At 42.7% G+C, this 16,380-nt stretch overlaps 1 long non-coding RNA gene and 1 pseudogene across 1 annotated transcript in view; both read left to right on the forward strand.

The window, feature by feature from the left end:
- Positions 1–884, forward strand: part of LOC115032763 (uncharacterized) — a 115,644-nt gene extending 114,760 nt beyond the window's left edge. Inside the window, exon 3 of the long non-coding RNA XR_003838383.1 lies at positions 502–884. This is a non-coding gene — a long non-coding RNA (uncharacterized LOC115032763). The remainder of the gene's footprint in view (positions 1–501) is intronic.
- A 9,837-nt stretch (positions 885–10,721) lies between these two features.
- Positions 10,722–13,211, forward strand: LOC110307041 (zinc finger CCCH domain-containing protein 14-like; annotated as a pseudogene).
- The last annotated feature ends 3,169 nt before the right edge of the window (positions 13,212–16,380 follow it).

A 16,380-nucleotide genomic window follows, 5' to 3' on the forward strand; every position in this document is an offset into this window, starting at 1 on the left:
GACACTGTGCACCTTTCTTCCTTAATGACAGAAGCATACAGTTTTGCTGGTGTATGGCCATTCAGAACAAAGATTTTCTCAGAACTTCTTATAAACAAGAGTATCATATGACTAATTTATGACTAATAAGATGTATAGGATTGTCTCCAGGAAATTTTTCCTAAACAATATCTTATGCACACGCTTATTTCTCCAATCTTCTTTCGGCCTTCTTTCTGAAGTGTGAGGTAAAGCTGGAGCATTGGCTGTCATTTTCACCCACAGCCTAGAGACAGGAAAGTGCAGAGCTCAGTGAAGCCAGGTGTCTCTGTAGCATTTGAAGGGCAGAGGATGCAGCTCAGCTCTGGAATGCCCACTTAAAAACTTGTGAGCAAGAGAAAATAGGCTTTCTTTGGGTTTCAGACTGGTCTATCATCCACAGACAATCGAATCCCAATTTAGGCAGGGCTATGCCTTTCTTCCAAAGTTCTAATCTTTTGCTTTTCTTCTTTTTATTTATAGTGTGATTCTGATTTGTTGAGGATGTATTCACAAGAACTCATGGGAAGATACTATTTTGGAGCAAAATGGAGGATGAAAATGGGAAGTGTATTCTAAGAAAAGGTACATGCTCTGTCTTAAAGGCGAAGCCTTCCACCTCCAGTTCAGCTTTGTGGAAGACCGCTACTTGTTAGTTTTGTGTGTTTTAAAGGTGATGTAAATAAAGAAAATATCTAATAAAATAAATAAATAAAGACTTTACAGAACAAGAGAGACTTTCTAACATGTAAAAATATTTTATCTTCTTCATAGATGTTGCTTATATTTGTTACGCAGTATCTACTGTAGCACTTGAAATACCTACTAATTATTGTCTATAAACTATACAACCATCATCTATTAAAAACTTACAATGAATATTAAAAAGGTCACATTCTTATTTATATTTTGTTTGTTTATTCATTTATCGTGGGGGAGACACACACATGCCACAGTGTACATGTGGAGGTCAGAGGACAACTTGTGAGAGTGCTTCTCTTCTTCCACCATGCACATCACAAGGATTGAACTCAGGTCACGAGGTCTGGCAGCAGGGACCTCTGAGCCACCTCACTTATCTACTACTTATGCTTTGTTTTTGTTGTTTTTCTTTAAATAAAATAGTATTTTCCAGACCATTACATCAGAGGACACTGGCCATTGATTTCTGCCCAAGGAAGGATCTGGACAGGGAATTAGATGTGTAAATTTCCATAGCAAGAAAGAAGATCCAGGCATCAGTAGGCTCACAGCTAACCCATTAAGACACAAGGGTTTTCCAACCACACATGTGGCTCCACTCCATTCCTGTACAACCCCTGACTCCTTTCCCTATGAGTTGTCTAACAAAGCCCACACCCTGGCAATCCTTCCAACCTGCCCATCTTCATTCTTTGTGCCACACCCTACAACCCTTTCTGTGATCTGTTTTTGACAGGGTCTCCCCTGGCCCGGGCACTTACTATGTAGCCTATGATGACTTTGAACTCACAAGAATCCTTTTGCATAATCCTGACAAATGTTGGGATTGCTAAAGTGGAAAGTTAAGGGTTCCTTGAAAAGTCAGTTGTATTGGATGGTATTTTGCTAAAGCAAACACATGAAGGAGTGTTTTCATGAAGTGGATATAGGTGAAAGGCTAAGGCAGACGCATGAAGGACCATTTAGCTGAAGCAGACATAGGTGAATGGAAGTTCTGCTAAAGCAAACATGTGAAAGGACATGATGAAGGATTCTTTGCTAATGACGCACATGTATCAGTTCGCCTTACATTGTGCGGTTCAGTTGCATTTGTTGGAACTTCATAGAGAAAAATGCACCAAAAAACTTCTGGTGGTGTGCTACAGCTTCTTGCTGCTTCTGTGGACTCAGGCTGGTTGTCAGAGTGATGTCAGCTGAGACAGATACACGTGCTGAGGCAAGACCTGTGGAAGACACATAATGTTCGGAAAGAAAATAAAAAGGACTTGATGGACAGTGACAGAGGCTGATCGTGGATTGTTTATAGAGCTAGCTATGCAATGCTTGTGTGTCTTGTGTCTTCGCTGATCTTCACCTTCCCTGAGAGAGGCACAGCCAAGAACTCCTGGCATTTCTCTGAGTCCCTCATGCTGACTCATGCCAAGGCCTGGCTGTTTCTGCTAGGTAATGCCACTGCTAGTGATTTGTGTTTGCTATCCTGACTCTACCAAACTGGACTGCTGGTGCATCCATGATGTGTTTGTGAGTGGATCGAGCTGCTGCTGCTAGCCTGTGAACTGAACTGCTCATTTCCAGACAATATAGATGGGAATTGCTCCAAAGAACCTTTCTAAACAGACCCACTTCCCCAGAATCCTTCTTTTCCCACTACCTCTGGTGGGTGGTGGGCTAAATGGGAGGGTAAAGCATTTAAGAACTATCATTAAAAACAGGTTTTAAAAAAATTAAAGTTATAGATTGTAGATATGAGCCACCACAGCCTACTTCCCACAGTAATTTTGTTTTCTATGATACTATGGTTCAAGTGGCCCTGGAACTCACTTTGTAATTCCACATGACCCCAATCTCATGGCAGTCCTCCTGCCTCAGCCTCCTGGGTACTGGGATTATAGGCATGAGCCTCCATGCCTAGCCCTACAAGACTTCACAATGTTTCCATTTTTGGCCACACATGATCTCATTTACAAACATAAGCAACAACCTCCTACCAGACTTCTGCCCACCCTCACAACAATCCAGTTAAGACCTGTTCTGTTCCTTTCATCCAGGGCACCAGCTTGTACTTTAAAAGTCTGAAATAGTACAAGAGAAAATTCTTGAGAGGGGGGGAATCATATTGTCTATCAAAGAGCCAAGGTAAGAAGAAAACCTTGGTGGCACCTGTTTGAATTCTTAAATTGATAGGGCTGTGCCGTGTTTCCTAATCACCCTTATATTGAGTTACAATTAATGTCCTACTCACAGGCAAGGCAAATCGATATTGCAGAAATGGTTCCAAGCTTTAAATCTCAGTCTCCTTGTGTTTTGTGCCAGCCCTGTAGAGGTTACTGCTTTCCCTCGTTTCCGCTTAAGGCGCCCCCCCCCCCCCATCCTCAAATTATAAGGAACGCAGCACAGAGACTGTTGTCAGCTTATCTACAGGATCGATTGCCGTTCCCACCGGCCAGTCTCTATAATAAAACTGTCATTGCAGCTATGTTCATCACGTCAGCTTCCAGGAGGTTTCTATCTGTGTGAAATTCTGCATATCCATTCTCCCGAGAATCCATGAGGAAAATGAAGCCCGCTGAACTTCTCTTGTGGTATGAGACCATCTTAAAAGTAAAATAGAAGACCCCAAAAGCACCAAACCCTGACAGTATTACAGATGTTATATTGTGCTTGCAGACAGGAGCCTAGCATGGCTGTCCTCTGAGAGACTCTGCCAGTGGCTGACTGAGACAGATGCAGATACTCACAGCCAACCATTGGACTGAGGTAATGACCCCTATGGAAGAGTTAGGGGAAGGATTGAAGGAGCCCCCTAGGAAGAACAACAGTATCAACTAACCAGACCCCTCAGAGCTCCCAGAGACTAAACCACCAACCTGGGGTCCCAGATCCCCAGCCCTTATATAGCAGAGAACTACCTTCTCTGGCCTCAGTGGGAGAGGGTGTGCCTAATCCTCTAGAGACTTGATGCCTCAGGGAAGAGGGATAGGGGGAAGGGAAGAACCCTCTCAGAGGCTATGGGGAGGGGGAATAGGGTAAAGCACTCTGGGAGGGGGACCATGAGGGGACAACATTTGGGATGTAAATAAATAAAATAATTCTTAAAAAAAAAAAAAAAAGACCTGGAAAGCCATTGCCTCTTTCCTGCTCTGCGAGTCATTTCCTTCAGCCCACCAGGCTGTCATCTCCTGTCTAACTTCTCAGACCTCAGGCATGAAGCAGGTTTACTCCACTTGCCTCTCCAGCTGCAGTCTTAGAGCTCTGCATCTGCCTTTGGACACACTGTGAATCAGCTCCTGCCTCTAGGCTTGTGGTGCAGTCTGCTGCTGTAAGCAGCACAGGCCAGAGAAGGCTGCTTCCTCCTTTACCTGTTCCCTTCTGGTTGGCTGTCATCTGGAATTTGGTTATATCTCAGGGTTTTGGTTGGCTTTTTTGTTTTGGTTTGGTTTGGCTTGGTTTTTTGGGTTTTTCGGTGGGGGTAGGGTGGGCTCTAAAACTCTTTAGAGCCATTACTTACAAGAAGTTGGGTGAGTGTAGCTACTAGCTATTATTTTGGTTGCTGACTTCTAATTTCTTGGAGAAACCCTCAATGTTTCTTGGAGGGCTGGAGAGTTCATTGGTGGAGCACTTGCTGACCATCTGCCAGATTGACTCCAGCTCCACCATGTAAGTATGGAAACACTGGCTCCCTTAACCACCTCACAGCTTGTCCAAGGACTCTCCTGCCTTGGCTGGGTCCTCATTTTCTTTCACATCTGTGTCCCTCCGCCCTGCCCCCATGATTACCTTAAGGATACCTGGTCTTCCGCTCCTTGAACATGATGCATCTCTCTGTCCAGGACTTCCTCTATTGCCTTTGCAGCAACTTGTAGTTCTCAAATTATTATCTTCATTCTTAAAGTTTGATACTTTTGATACTTGTATGATCCTTTTGATGGTTGGTTTTTGTCAACTTGACACAAACCAGAGTCACCTGGAGGAGGAATCTCAATTGAAGAAATGCTTCCATCAGTTTGGCCTGTGGGTATGTCTCTGGGGCATTTACTTGATTCTGGATTGATGGGCGAAGGCCCAGCCCACTGAAGGCAGTGCCCACCTCCCGAAGGTGGACCTAGAAGTATAAGAAAGAAAGGAAGCTGAACGTGAACCTGGAAGCAAACCAGTAAACACTCCCTCATAGCTTCTGCTCCTGTTCCTGCTTCCAGGTTCCTGCCTCCAGCTCCTGCCCACGTTTCCTCAAAGATGGACTATAAACTGCAAACTAAAAACCAACTGCTTTTTATCAATGTTTTCTCACAGCCATAAAAAGTAAGCTGATTAAATACTATGGTAAGTGGAATTTTGAAATTTCATTTTCTCATTGGTCATTGCTAGAATGAAGAAATATATATCTTGTGTCCTAAATGATTTTGTTAAGCTTAATGGTTAATTATTAGAACTTGGTAGGTTCCTTAGAATTCTCACTCTATATTTTCATATCATCTGCAAACACTAAGGTATTTCTTTTTAATATGTGTGTTTGATTTCTTGGTTTTTTGTTTTGGTCTGGTTTTTTGTTTGTTTTGTTTTGTTTTTCGAGACAGGGTTTCTCTGTATAGCTCTGGCTGTCCTGGAACTCACTCTGTAGACCAGGCTGGCCTCGAACTCAGAAATCCGCCTGCCTCTGCCTCTGGGATTAAAGGTGTGCGCCACCACGCCCCGCTGTGTGTTTTATTTCTTTTCTGGCACTGTTGCATGGACTGAAACCTCCAGTTTTATGTTGAATGCAAATGCAACACTGGATATATCATCTTCTCAATGGTTTTAAGCAGAAAACAGTAAGATGTTCAATGCTGGATATAAATTTAAATGCGACTTCAAAGCTTAACTCTTGGATTTTGGTCTTCGTAGTTATTCCTAATCAGGTTGAGAAATTTCATTCCAGAATAAATAAGAAGGGTTTTTAAATAAATAAATAAATAAATAGTAAATAATAAGACTTATTTATTAGTAGTCCATCCTGTGGTCTATTTGGTTAGGCTTATGCGTGAACTTGAATATCCTAATTTTTCCACTGTGTATACACTTCTCAGTAAATACCATTTAACTCAGGAGAGTTGGTAGTGTGTTCAGGCCTCTGCTATGAAAACCCACATATGGCTGTGAAATTCATCTTTTCTCCTTTCAGTCTGTCAACTTGTGTTTCCTATATTTGGAAGCTCTTACTGTATGTATTCGCAGTTGCAATTATTTTTTGCCCCTAAAGAACTGAAAATTTCATCATTCTAAATTACCTCTCATTATATCTGGTAACTCTTGTAACACAAAAATCTCTTTTATCTGATAACAGTGTAACTACTATTTCCTTATCTTCAGCCAACTTGGGGCTTTATGTTTATAACGTACATTTTACAGACAGGATATAGTTGGTTCATAGATTTTTTTTAACTCATTCTGACAATTTCTAGCTCATGGTTGGATTGTTTAGTCCTTTATCATTTTACACAATTATTAATTGAGTTAGATTTGAGTCTATTGTTTAGAGTTGTCCTATTTTACCTCTAGTCCCTCTCCTCTTCCTCCTTGCTGCCTTTTTTCCAATACGGCACATTAGTTTTAATTTTTATACTGACATTTTACCACACCTCTCTGCATTACTTCTTGTTTCCAATATGAGGGATTGAGCCAAGGGCCCTGTGCATCTCGTTGCCACTGAGATACATCTACTGTCCTTAGACTTCTGGCTCCCTATGTTTTTAGGGTCTCTCTGTGTAGCGCAGGCTAACCTCAAGCCTTCCTTCCTCAACTTCTCAAGTGTTGGAATGATGTGTGTTATCACAGCTGGCTATATATCATATTTTAATGACTTTTCTAGATATTACAATACTTAATTTCTTCACCATTCATAGTTTATGAAAATACTATACCACTCAGTGTGATACATAGACAAATTGTGAAATCCTGCAGCCCCTCCCTCTGCTCTTTCTTTTATGACACATAATGTTCTATATTACATCTGCATGCTTGAAACTCTACAACACTTTTTTCTCTTTTAGTATCATGTATAATAAAAAAAACTTTAGAAGAAGCTAGACCTTTGCCTTTCTCACACAGCTGGACTGCTGTTTCCCAGGTCTCCATTTCTTCCGTGGGATCTGAGATTTTATCTGACATCAGCCCTGGAGCCCAAAGTTCTTCCTTTGGCATTTCCGGGAAATATATGTGCTTACAAACTTTTTCTCATTTGGGCTTTTATTTGAAAATCCTTTGCCTGCTATTTGAAAGGATGTTTTTAAGAAATGTAGAATTCTGTGTTTATAGGGAAGAGAGAGACAGAGACGATGAGGGTGTTTTACTCTCTTTTCCTTCCATCTTCCCAAGATGTTCCATGCACTGGTCTCCATCATGTCTCATGTGTACCCGTCTGAAAACGTTCACAGGTGCCTACTTTCTTCTGTACAAATCTAACGTCTATCGCTCTCATTTTTATGGAAAAACTCTTTGGCTTCGTCGGGCATCTTTTACCAAATTTAGCAGAGATATGAAGAAAGGCTGTAGTTCTTTTCATATTCCTCTGAAAAATGAAGGACTTAGAACAAGGGCAAAGATTACTATTAAGCCCCAAGTTTCCAGCTTGACCTTGGACTGAGAATTGATACCTCTAGGGGTGTGGAAGAACATCACTCTCTGACCCAGGATGGGTGTCCTCTGAGTGACTCTTTGGGTCTGAGATCAGTGGGAAATGTTATCTCTGATGGAAAGGGTTTTTTTAATCCTGAGTATACTGAAAAGCCAGGGTTATGTCCAGTCAAACCAGAGCTGGAATTAAGCCTTTAATTATCTAGAATCAAACTTCAAGGAGCTAAGAGCTACCTCCGGAAGCATTCTGTTCTACCCAGATGAATAGAGAGAGAGAGGGGGGCAGCACACCCAAGATCTAAGTGGTCTGGGTAAACAGGAGGAGGCGATGAATGAACTTCAGAGAAAACAAAGCACAGGGAAGGAGGCAAAGCAAGCTGTGGCTCTGCCCTTTGAAAGGAATCTCTCCAGGTGCCTGCCCTGCAGATGCAGTGCCTGGGATCGCCTGCATTTGTCCCTGATCTTCTCTAGCAGGCCTTTGAAGTGAACTTTCCTGTTCCAGCATGCAGCTGTGCTTTGGGGAATTAGGTGCCTACAAAAGCATATGTTCCTTTCCCAACGTGTGAGCTGGCTTGGAGGGTCTTGGAGGAAGGTGGAGGCCTCAGAATCTGGGCCCAGATGACCCTGATCTCCAATCCATGCGATGTCCCTAACAGCTGTGAGACCCTGACCCGCATGCCTTACATGCTCTGCCTTGGGCCTTTTTGAAAGGAAAGAGACAACCAATAATAAATATTTACCCTTTTGCCAGCCTGCCAGCATTCAGCTTTCCTCTCCTTTTAGACACATGACTATGTTTGTTTCCAACCCACCTTTGAGTCTGAATGGGTGGGTGAGTACCTGGAGACAAGTTCTACCCAGGATGATACGGTTACACATGATCCGGCATCATAAGCAGGCCGAATTAATCCCCTTGTTCACTAGCTTCTCCATTCCCAGCCTAAAGATGGTACCAGAACAGCCATCCAACCTAATGCATCCACACTGGACGTCTGTCTGGACAATAAATCTGTGCTAGATTCCAGGTTTTGGGGCTGCTTTGAACCCCCTCTTCTAAGAAGTCAGAGGCAGCAGCACCTCTTGGTTGAATTACAGAAAACATTAAATGAAATGAAGTAGGTGAATCCCCTGTGGATTTGGCTCCCACATCATTCTGTTCTTTCAGGCAGAAAGAACATCTCCTTCCCTTTCTCGAAAGGGAAACACAAAGCTACATGATAGTTTTCTAAGTTGCTGAGCAAATTAAATTGTCTACTCTTCTTCAGGACCGATCCTTCCAGGAGGCAGCTTTGTAACCTGAATGCTTCTAATTCAGACATTCATTCCATCACCTCTTCCCAAGTCTTTTGACTACCTGTTTACCACCTTCATTCCAGTCCTTTGGTTGTTAAAAAGCTTCACATTTGTAAATGCAGCACAAACATTCGAGCCAAGGAGATTCAAGCCCTGTCCATACCGCTGGGTATCTATGTCTGTAGGTTGAGAGCCAGCAAGCCAATTCTATCTTGTGAGTAGGTGAAAACACCAGCTGGCTGCATCCTTTGGACATTTTTCTAAGTCCCAGGCATCCTTCAGGGTTACTACTATGTCTGAAAAAAGAAGATCCCAGACCTACATTTTTTTGATCCCTAAGGCTGTGACCAGCATAAAGCTCTCTAATTTTAGGATATATCCAGAGAAAGAAAAACATGCCTATCTTTCCCTAAAGACTGTGAAACAGGAAGGGTCCTAGGAAGCAGGTTGCAAAATTGGAAAACATAAACCATCTCTCACGATGGACAACCCCAGATATTAACATAAGGTAGAGACTTTGTCTAAGGAAATTATTTTCTCTCTTTTAAGTATTTGACAACCCAAATTTCTTTGATCCTATGAATTGAGTATTGTATGTGGTTATCAAAAAAGTAGATAGCTATTTTCCGTGTTTACACTGCAGTGTGGTGGAAGTATTGTAGAAGCCATCAATTGACAACAGATAAAGAGAGAGTTTTAGATAGTAAAAGGTTGTAGGTTGGGCTAGAGAGATGGCTCAGCAGTTAAGAGCACTAACTGCTCTTTTAGAGGTCCTGAGTTCAAATCCCAGCAACCATATGGTGGCTCACAACCATCTGTAATGGGATCTGATGCCCTCTTCTGGTGTGTCTGAAGAGAGCAATGCTGTACTCATATACATAAAATAAATAAATAAATCTTTTTTTAAAAAAAAAAAAAAGGCTGTAGGCCAAGAAAATACACAGAGGAAAATTCTCTGTGATGCCAAGTGGAAACCACTTGTCAAAGCAGAACACAGAAGTCAAGTATAGCATCCTATAGGGTGACAGAACATATAGAAATCCTCCCCACCCCCATCTTCTAGCCCAGGTGAGAATGGAAGCTGATGGTACACACTTAGAGATGTCACAGTTAAACCCACATGACTGGACAAAAGTTTCAGGCAAGCACTTCTAGCACAGTGGAGTACTGAGCTGACAAGAACCTCTGCTGGAAAGCCCTCCTGGTGTCGATGGTGGGATCCCATCCCCCGGAAGCTACATGAATCCTTCAGAGAGAAATCCATTGTCAGCCACATACTCTACCCGCTTTGGCTTTGTAGTCAAGCCTAGGAAGATGATGTAATTAGGGGATAGGGATCCAAGCATAAGTTGGAAAGCCTTTACCTCTGCCCACTGTTTTTCCTCTGGCCTGGGACTAACTTGCCAGCTACCCAGAGGCCTTCAGAGGGTTGACTTATGACTGTACGATTCCAAGTCTGAAGTAGAACTGCTACTGAGGGGACATTGTGTCCCTTTGCTGCCCTCAAGTACTGGGAAATTCTTTTTATTTTCCACTTTTAACTTCCTCTCAGTCCCTGACTTTTTTCTGTTCAGGCTAGTTTTATGTCAGCTTGATGCAAGCTAGACAAAAAGGAACTTCAATTGCTACAATGCCTCCATAAGAGAGGGCTATAGGCAAGTCTGTAGAATATCTCCTTAGTTGGTGATTATGGGGGGAGGCTGGGGCCTTCCATTGTGGATGGTGCTGTCCCTGGGAAGGTGATCCTGTTTGTTATAAGAAAGCAGGCTGAGCAAGCCCTGAGCGGGAAGTCAGTAAGCTGTGCCTCCCTCTCCATGCCTCTACCTCAGCTCCTGCCTCCATGTTCATCTACTGCTTGAATTCCCACCTTGGCTTCTTTCAATAAACTGTGATTAAGATATGTAAGCTGAATAAACCCTTTCCTCTCTACTGCTCTAGTTGGCAGCATGAACCTGAGATGGGAGGTCTTAAAAATTAGGTGGGCTAGGGGGCGCCAGCAGGGGCAGGGACCCCTGTGCCCCCCCCCACCCCCTCCCCGCATTGGGCTCCAGGTAACCGAGGCGCTGCGCAGTGCTGAGCCGGCCGCCTGCCACCGAGCCATGGAAATAAGCACCGAGATCAGCCGCAAGATCCGGAGTGCCATTAAGGGGAAATTACAAGAATTAGAAGCTTACGTGGGCTCCATGGTGTAGTAGATAAACTGCGCTCTGTCACAACTGAGCCCTCTAGTCTAAAGTCTCCTGATACCAGCATCTTTGATAGTAACCCGTGCCTTCAAACAAGATCAGTTTTCATCGGGGAGATGAGAGAAGGCACGAAGCTGCCGTCCCTCCCCTTGTTGTTTCTAGTTCTAGACCTGAAAAAAGGGATTCCAGAGTTTCTACAAGTTCACAGGAGCAGAAATCCACTAATGTCAGACATTCATATGATGATGGAGCTTCCACCTGGCTAATGTCAACAGTGAAACCTCTGAGGGAACCAGCACCCTCTGAAGATGTGATTGATATCAAACCAGAACCAGATGATCTCATTGATGAAGACCTCAATTTTGTGCAGGAGAATCCCTTATCTCAGAAAAAAACCTACAGTGACACTTACATACGGTTCTTCTCGCCCTTCTATTGAAATTTATCGACCACCTGCAAGTAGAAATGCAAACACTGGGACTCACTTAAACAGGCTGCAACTTCTTACGCAGCAAAGCAGTGCTCGGCTGCCAAGTAGCTGGATGTACAGAGCAGCCAGGTATACAAAGCAGGATTGCTGTGTGAGCCACCAATGCTTAGCAGTGTGGAAGACACTTATAGCCCCTTCTTCAGAAACAACTTGGATAAAATGAGTATTGAGGACGAAAACTTTCGAAAGAGAAAATTGCCTGTGGTAAGTTTGGTTGTTAAAGTTAAAAGATTTAGCCATAATGGAGAAGAGGAGGAAGAAGATGAGGATTATGGGATAGGAAGCTTGTCCAGCATCGTGTCAGTACCAGCAAAGCCTGAGAGGAGACCTTCTCTTCCACCTTCTAAACAAGCTAACAAGAATCTAATTTTGAAGGCTATCTGTCTTAGTCAGGGTTTCTATTCCTGCACAAACATCATGACCAAGAAGCAAATTGGGGAGGAAACGGTTTATTCGGCTTACACTTCCATACTGCTGTTCATCACCAAAGGAAGTCAGGACTGGAACTCAAGCAGGTCAGAAAGCAGGAGCTGATGCAGAGGCCATGGAGGGATGTTCTTTACTGGCTTGCTTCCCCTGGCTTGCTCAGCCTGCTCTCTTATAGAACCCAAGACTACCAGCCCAGGGATGGCACCACCCACAAGGGGCCCTTCCCCCTTGATCACTAATTGAGAAAATGCTGCACAGCTGGATCTCATGGAGGCATTTCCTCAACTGAAGGTCCTTTCTCTGTGATAACTCCAGCCTGTGTCAAGTTGACACACAAAACCAGCCAGTACACTATCTCTGGAGCTCAAGAGTCTGTAACAAAAACAACTAACTCTTCTGCCATTCCACAGAAACAGACACTTCCAGTGGCTCCCAGAACTCGAACTTCTCAAGAAGAATTGCTAGCAGAAATGGTCCAGGGGCAAAACAGGGCCCCCAGAATAAGTCCCCCTGTTAAAGAAGAGGAAGCAAAAGGAGATAATACAGAAAAAATTCAAGGCACTCAACAGAGGCAATTGTTATTCCGTCTGCAAATTGATCCAGTAATGGTAGAAACAATGGAGATGAGTCAAGATCACTATGACATGGAATCCATGGTCCATGCAGACACAAGGTCATTTATTCTGAAGAAGCCAAAGCTGTCTGAGGAAATAGTAGTGACACCAAACCAGGATTCGGGGATGAAGACTGCAGATGCCCTTTGGGTCCTTTCAGAACACCTTATGCAGACACGAGATCTTGTACAACCAGATAAACCTGCAAGTCCCAAGTTTATAGTGACTCTGGATGGTGTCCCCAGCCTGCCCCCCCCCGGATACATGTCAGATTAAGAGGAGGAGATGTGCTTTGAAGGAATGAAACCCATAAACCAAACTTCAGCCTCAAACAAGGAACTCAGAGGTCTCCTCCACCCACAGCAGTTGCAGCTTGAGGACCCAGATGGTAGCTTTTCCAACACCGAGATGGCTGACCTGAGTGTGGCACAGAAACCAGAAAGACTTTTGGAGCGCTGCAAGTACTGGCCTGCTTGTAAAAATGGGGATGACCGTGTATACCATCATCCCATTTCACCTTGCAAAGCCTTTCCCAACTGTAAATTTGCTGAGAAATGTTTGTTTGTGCCTCCAAATTGTAAATATGACACAAACTGTACTAAAGCAGATTGTCCCTTCACTCACATGAGTAGAAGAGCCCCGATACTGACTCCAAAACCAGTGTCGTCACCAGCACTGTCTTCTAATGGCCAGTGCTGCTGTTACTTCCCTGCTTGTAAGAAAATGGAATGTCCCTTCTACCACCCAAAACATTGCAGGTTTATTACTCAGTGTACAGACCTGACTGCACATTTTATCATCCCACCATTACTGTGCCACCAAGACATGCCCTGAAATGGATTCGACCTCAAACCAGTGAATGATGCCCTAGTCCTACCCAGCAGAAGATCATGCAGTTTGAAAGCTTCCATCTTCTGATGGATGAGAGATGTTCTACAGAACTTGTCACATCTTTGAAATTTAGAATATATTGCTTTCATAATATAAAATTTATAATATTTACTGCCCTACTGAAGTGTCTAATTTATCAAGTTTGTAAGTTTATTAAGTGGTTTCAACATTTTTTGTTTGTTCGTTTTGACTATGAAAAAGACAGTTTAAAGAAAAGCCAAATTCTATTAAAACATTTGCAGCATGTTTGTACATTGCTGTTTAATATCATTTTTGGTACTGGTCCTTTCAGCTTAGGGCTGTAGTGCTGTGGGAAGGCCAGTGTCCTCAGAGCTGAAGCACTTTTTAGCTTTCCCCAAAGGTAATGCAGTGTCTGTAACCCAGCGTGGTAACAGTGGCCAGGCTTTGAAACTGAGGCAGCTTTGGAACAACTAGTTTAAATTTCTTTGTTTAATGTCTAAATGACTTTCCTCTGAGAAGCGTAATGCAGACTTTATTTTGAGTGCTACTTTGGTGGAGTGGACCAAGGTCCCGTGCCTTTCTGAAAGTGAGCAGAGACATGGTCATAAAGGGTGAGCAGAGTTGGAATGACGATGTAGAAATATATGGACAGTTCTTCGAAATGCTCCCATTTACTATAAACTTATCATTTTTAAGTAATTTTGGAGGGACTACGTTATCACAAAATTATACAAAAATTTTTACAGGCATATGTACAGAAAGTATCAGAAAACAGACTTTGAACTCCCAAGAATATAAATATATGTATATATTGCCATATTCTGAAAAATATCATCAGAAATAACTCCACAGAAAATATACTTACGTTGTTACTAAAGATCATTCTTGAAATGTAGAAGTTGAGATTTAAGTGGTATATTTTAAATAACAGAACTATATTGCAGCGATAGGAAGGGTAAACTTGACAATAGGATGAAACTTGGCCTACTGTACTATGGAGTTTTATGTGTGGTTTTTGAAACTGTTAAGGCAAGATGCGTCATATGTTTTAGAATTAAATAACAGACAACTGATTTCAAAAACTTGTTGTTTTAAAAATTAAAGTGTAAAAGGTGGTTAGCAAAGGGGATAATAAAAGCTCAAACATTTTGAGGACCAAATTTTTAACTGTTAAGATACAATAAAGTCACATCTATAAAGAAAAAAATTAGGTGGACTAAAGTCTCATGGAATAACTAACTTTATTCAGAGCATCAGATAATTTGTATGCTGGGGATGGTTAAAAAGGGTCGCCTGAGTGTAGTTCTCATGAATTCAAGCTGCAGACACTCACAAGGACAAGCTATATGTGGTAAAACATATTTTTCCATAGAGGCATATGAATGGCAACAGCTGAAGTAAACACCCCTATTTGCAACACCTGGGAGGAACATGAAACCACACCCCAAGAACAATTCTGTGTTCTGAAAGAACTCATCACAGGACTCTTCTTTTCTTGGATTTTTCTCACAAGCACTCAGAAGTCTCCTCACACAAAGCCCATTCTTGGACTGTGTTCTGAAACGAAACCTCCCCAAGTTTCTTTGGGTCTTGGTATTTTAATCACAGCAATAGTGATCCCAACTAAACAACAAACACACCCCTTTTTCCTTGTAATTGTCAAGCCAGGGAGGGGGCCTTTGATGGGTGAGCCTCTAGCTATTATGATTTAGTTGCTGAAAGATTCCTTAAGAATTAATAGGCAACTATTTAAAAATGAAAACAAGGGAAACGGAGAGCTAGCTGAGTCAGTAAAGTGCTTGCTGTGTGAGCCTGAGGACCTGCGCTCAGATCCCCAGCAACCACTTGAGCTGGGTCAGCAGCATGTACCTGTATTCCCAGTGCTTGGGAGCAGAAGTGTCTTAGTAAAGGTATCTATCGCTATGAAGAGACCATGACCACAGTAACACTTATAAAGGAAAATACTTAATTGGGCTGGCTTATAGTTTCAGACAGTTTGGTCCATTATCATCTTGGCAGGAAACACGCTGGCCTGCAGCATGCTAGAGAAGGAGGTGAAAGTTCTACCTCTTGATCCACAGGCAGCAGAATAGGAGAAATACTTCTTCCAACAAGGCAACACCTACTCTAAAACGGCTTCACCTTCTAATAGTGCCACTCCCTATAGGCCTACGGGTATGTTTTTATTTAAACTACCACAGGGAGAGAGGTGAGTTTCAGGTGCCAGCTAACCCTATCTAATCAAGGAGATCTGAGTTTGGTGAGAGGCCCTTTTTTTTCCCCTCAAGGAATTAGGTAGGAGTAATTGAGGGACACACTTGACATCAATCTCTGGCCTCTATGGGCATGTGCATGCATGTGCAATGCACACTCAACCACTGGAACGTGTCCATAGACCACTTAATTAATTAAAAAATAGAAGCAAAGAAGTGGTGCACTTCTAATCGTGAACTGATGGACAGACAGACAGACAAACAGATGAATTTAGCAGTACTGAAGATTCCAGCCAGGCTCCCTCCCATACCATGCTCATCCCCACAGAGTAACATCCTCAACTGCATAAGTTTATTCTCCTTCTTTCTTAAGTTGACAGGGTGGGGTGGCTTCTCTGGTTCAACTCTACCAGGCTTTATCTTACGTTAAACTCTGTTTCTCAACCTAAGGCACTTGGAGCTTGGTGTAGGTACCATTTGCTTTCTGGCATCAGCTTCAAAGATTCTTTCTCCAGTCTTGGACTTTTAGATCCTAGTTGGCCCTGGCCTGTCTTATCTCAAAGGACAGGCAGTAGATCTCCTCTCCCCCCACCCCCACCCCCACCCCTTCCTCAGTCCCCTTCTGAGAGCTCAGACTACTGTCCTAAAATATGTAGCCAACCTTTGCAACAAAATTTTAGTGCATTCCCAGTCTCATTGCTAAGGTTTAAAGTTAAATTTATTAATGATTTATTTGGAATTATGTTGTTTTGTTTTCTATCATAACTGCACATAATACAAAATTCACTCACAGAAGGACTTGTAATAAAAGTCCTTCCTAGTCCTCCCTCTAAAAATGGGATTTTTCTCTCCAGAGGAGGGAAAAACAAAAAAACAACTCTTAACTTTAAGTGTGTGTGTGTGTGTGTGTGTGTGTATGTGTGTGTGTGTGTGTGTGTATGTGTGTGTGTGTGTGTGTATGTGTGTGTGTGTGT

This window comes from Mus caroli, unplaced genomic scaffold (assembly GCF_978045245.1).
Source record: "Mus caroli unplaced genomic scaffold, Mus_caroli_1 scaffold_14, whole genome shotgun sequence".
In the NCBI taxonomy this organism is placed as follows: Eukaryota; Metazoa; Chordata; class Mammalia; order Rodentia; family Muridae; genus Mus; species Mus caroli.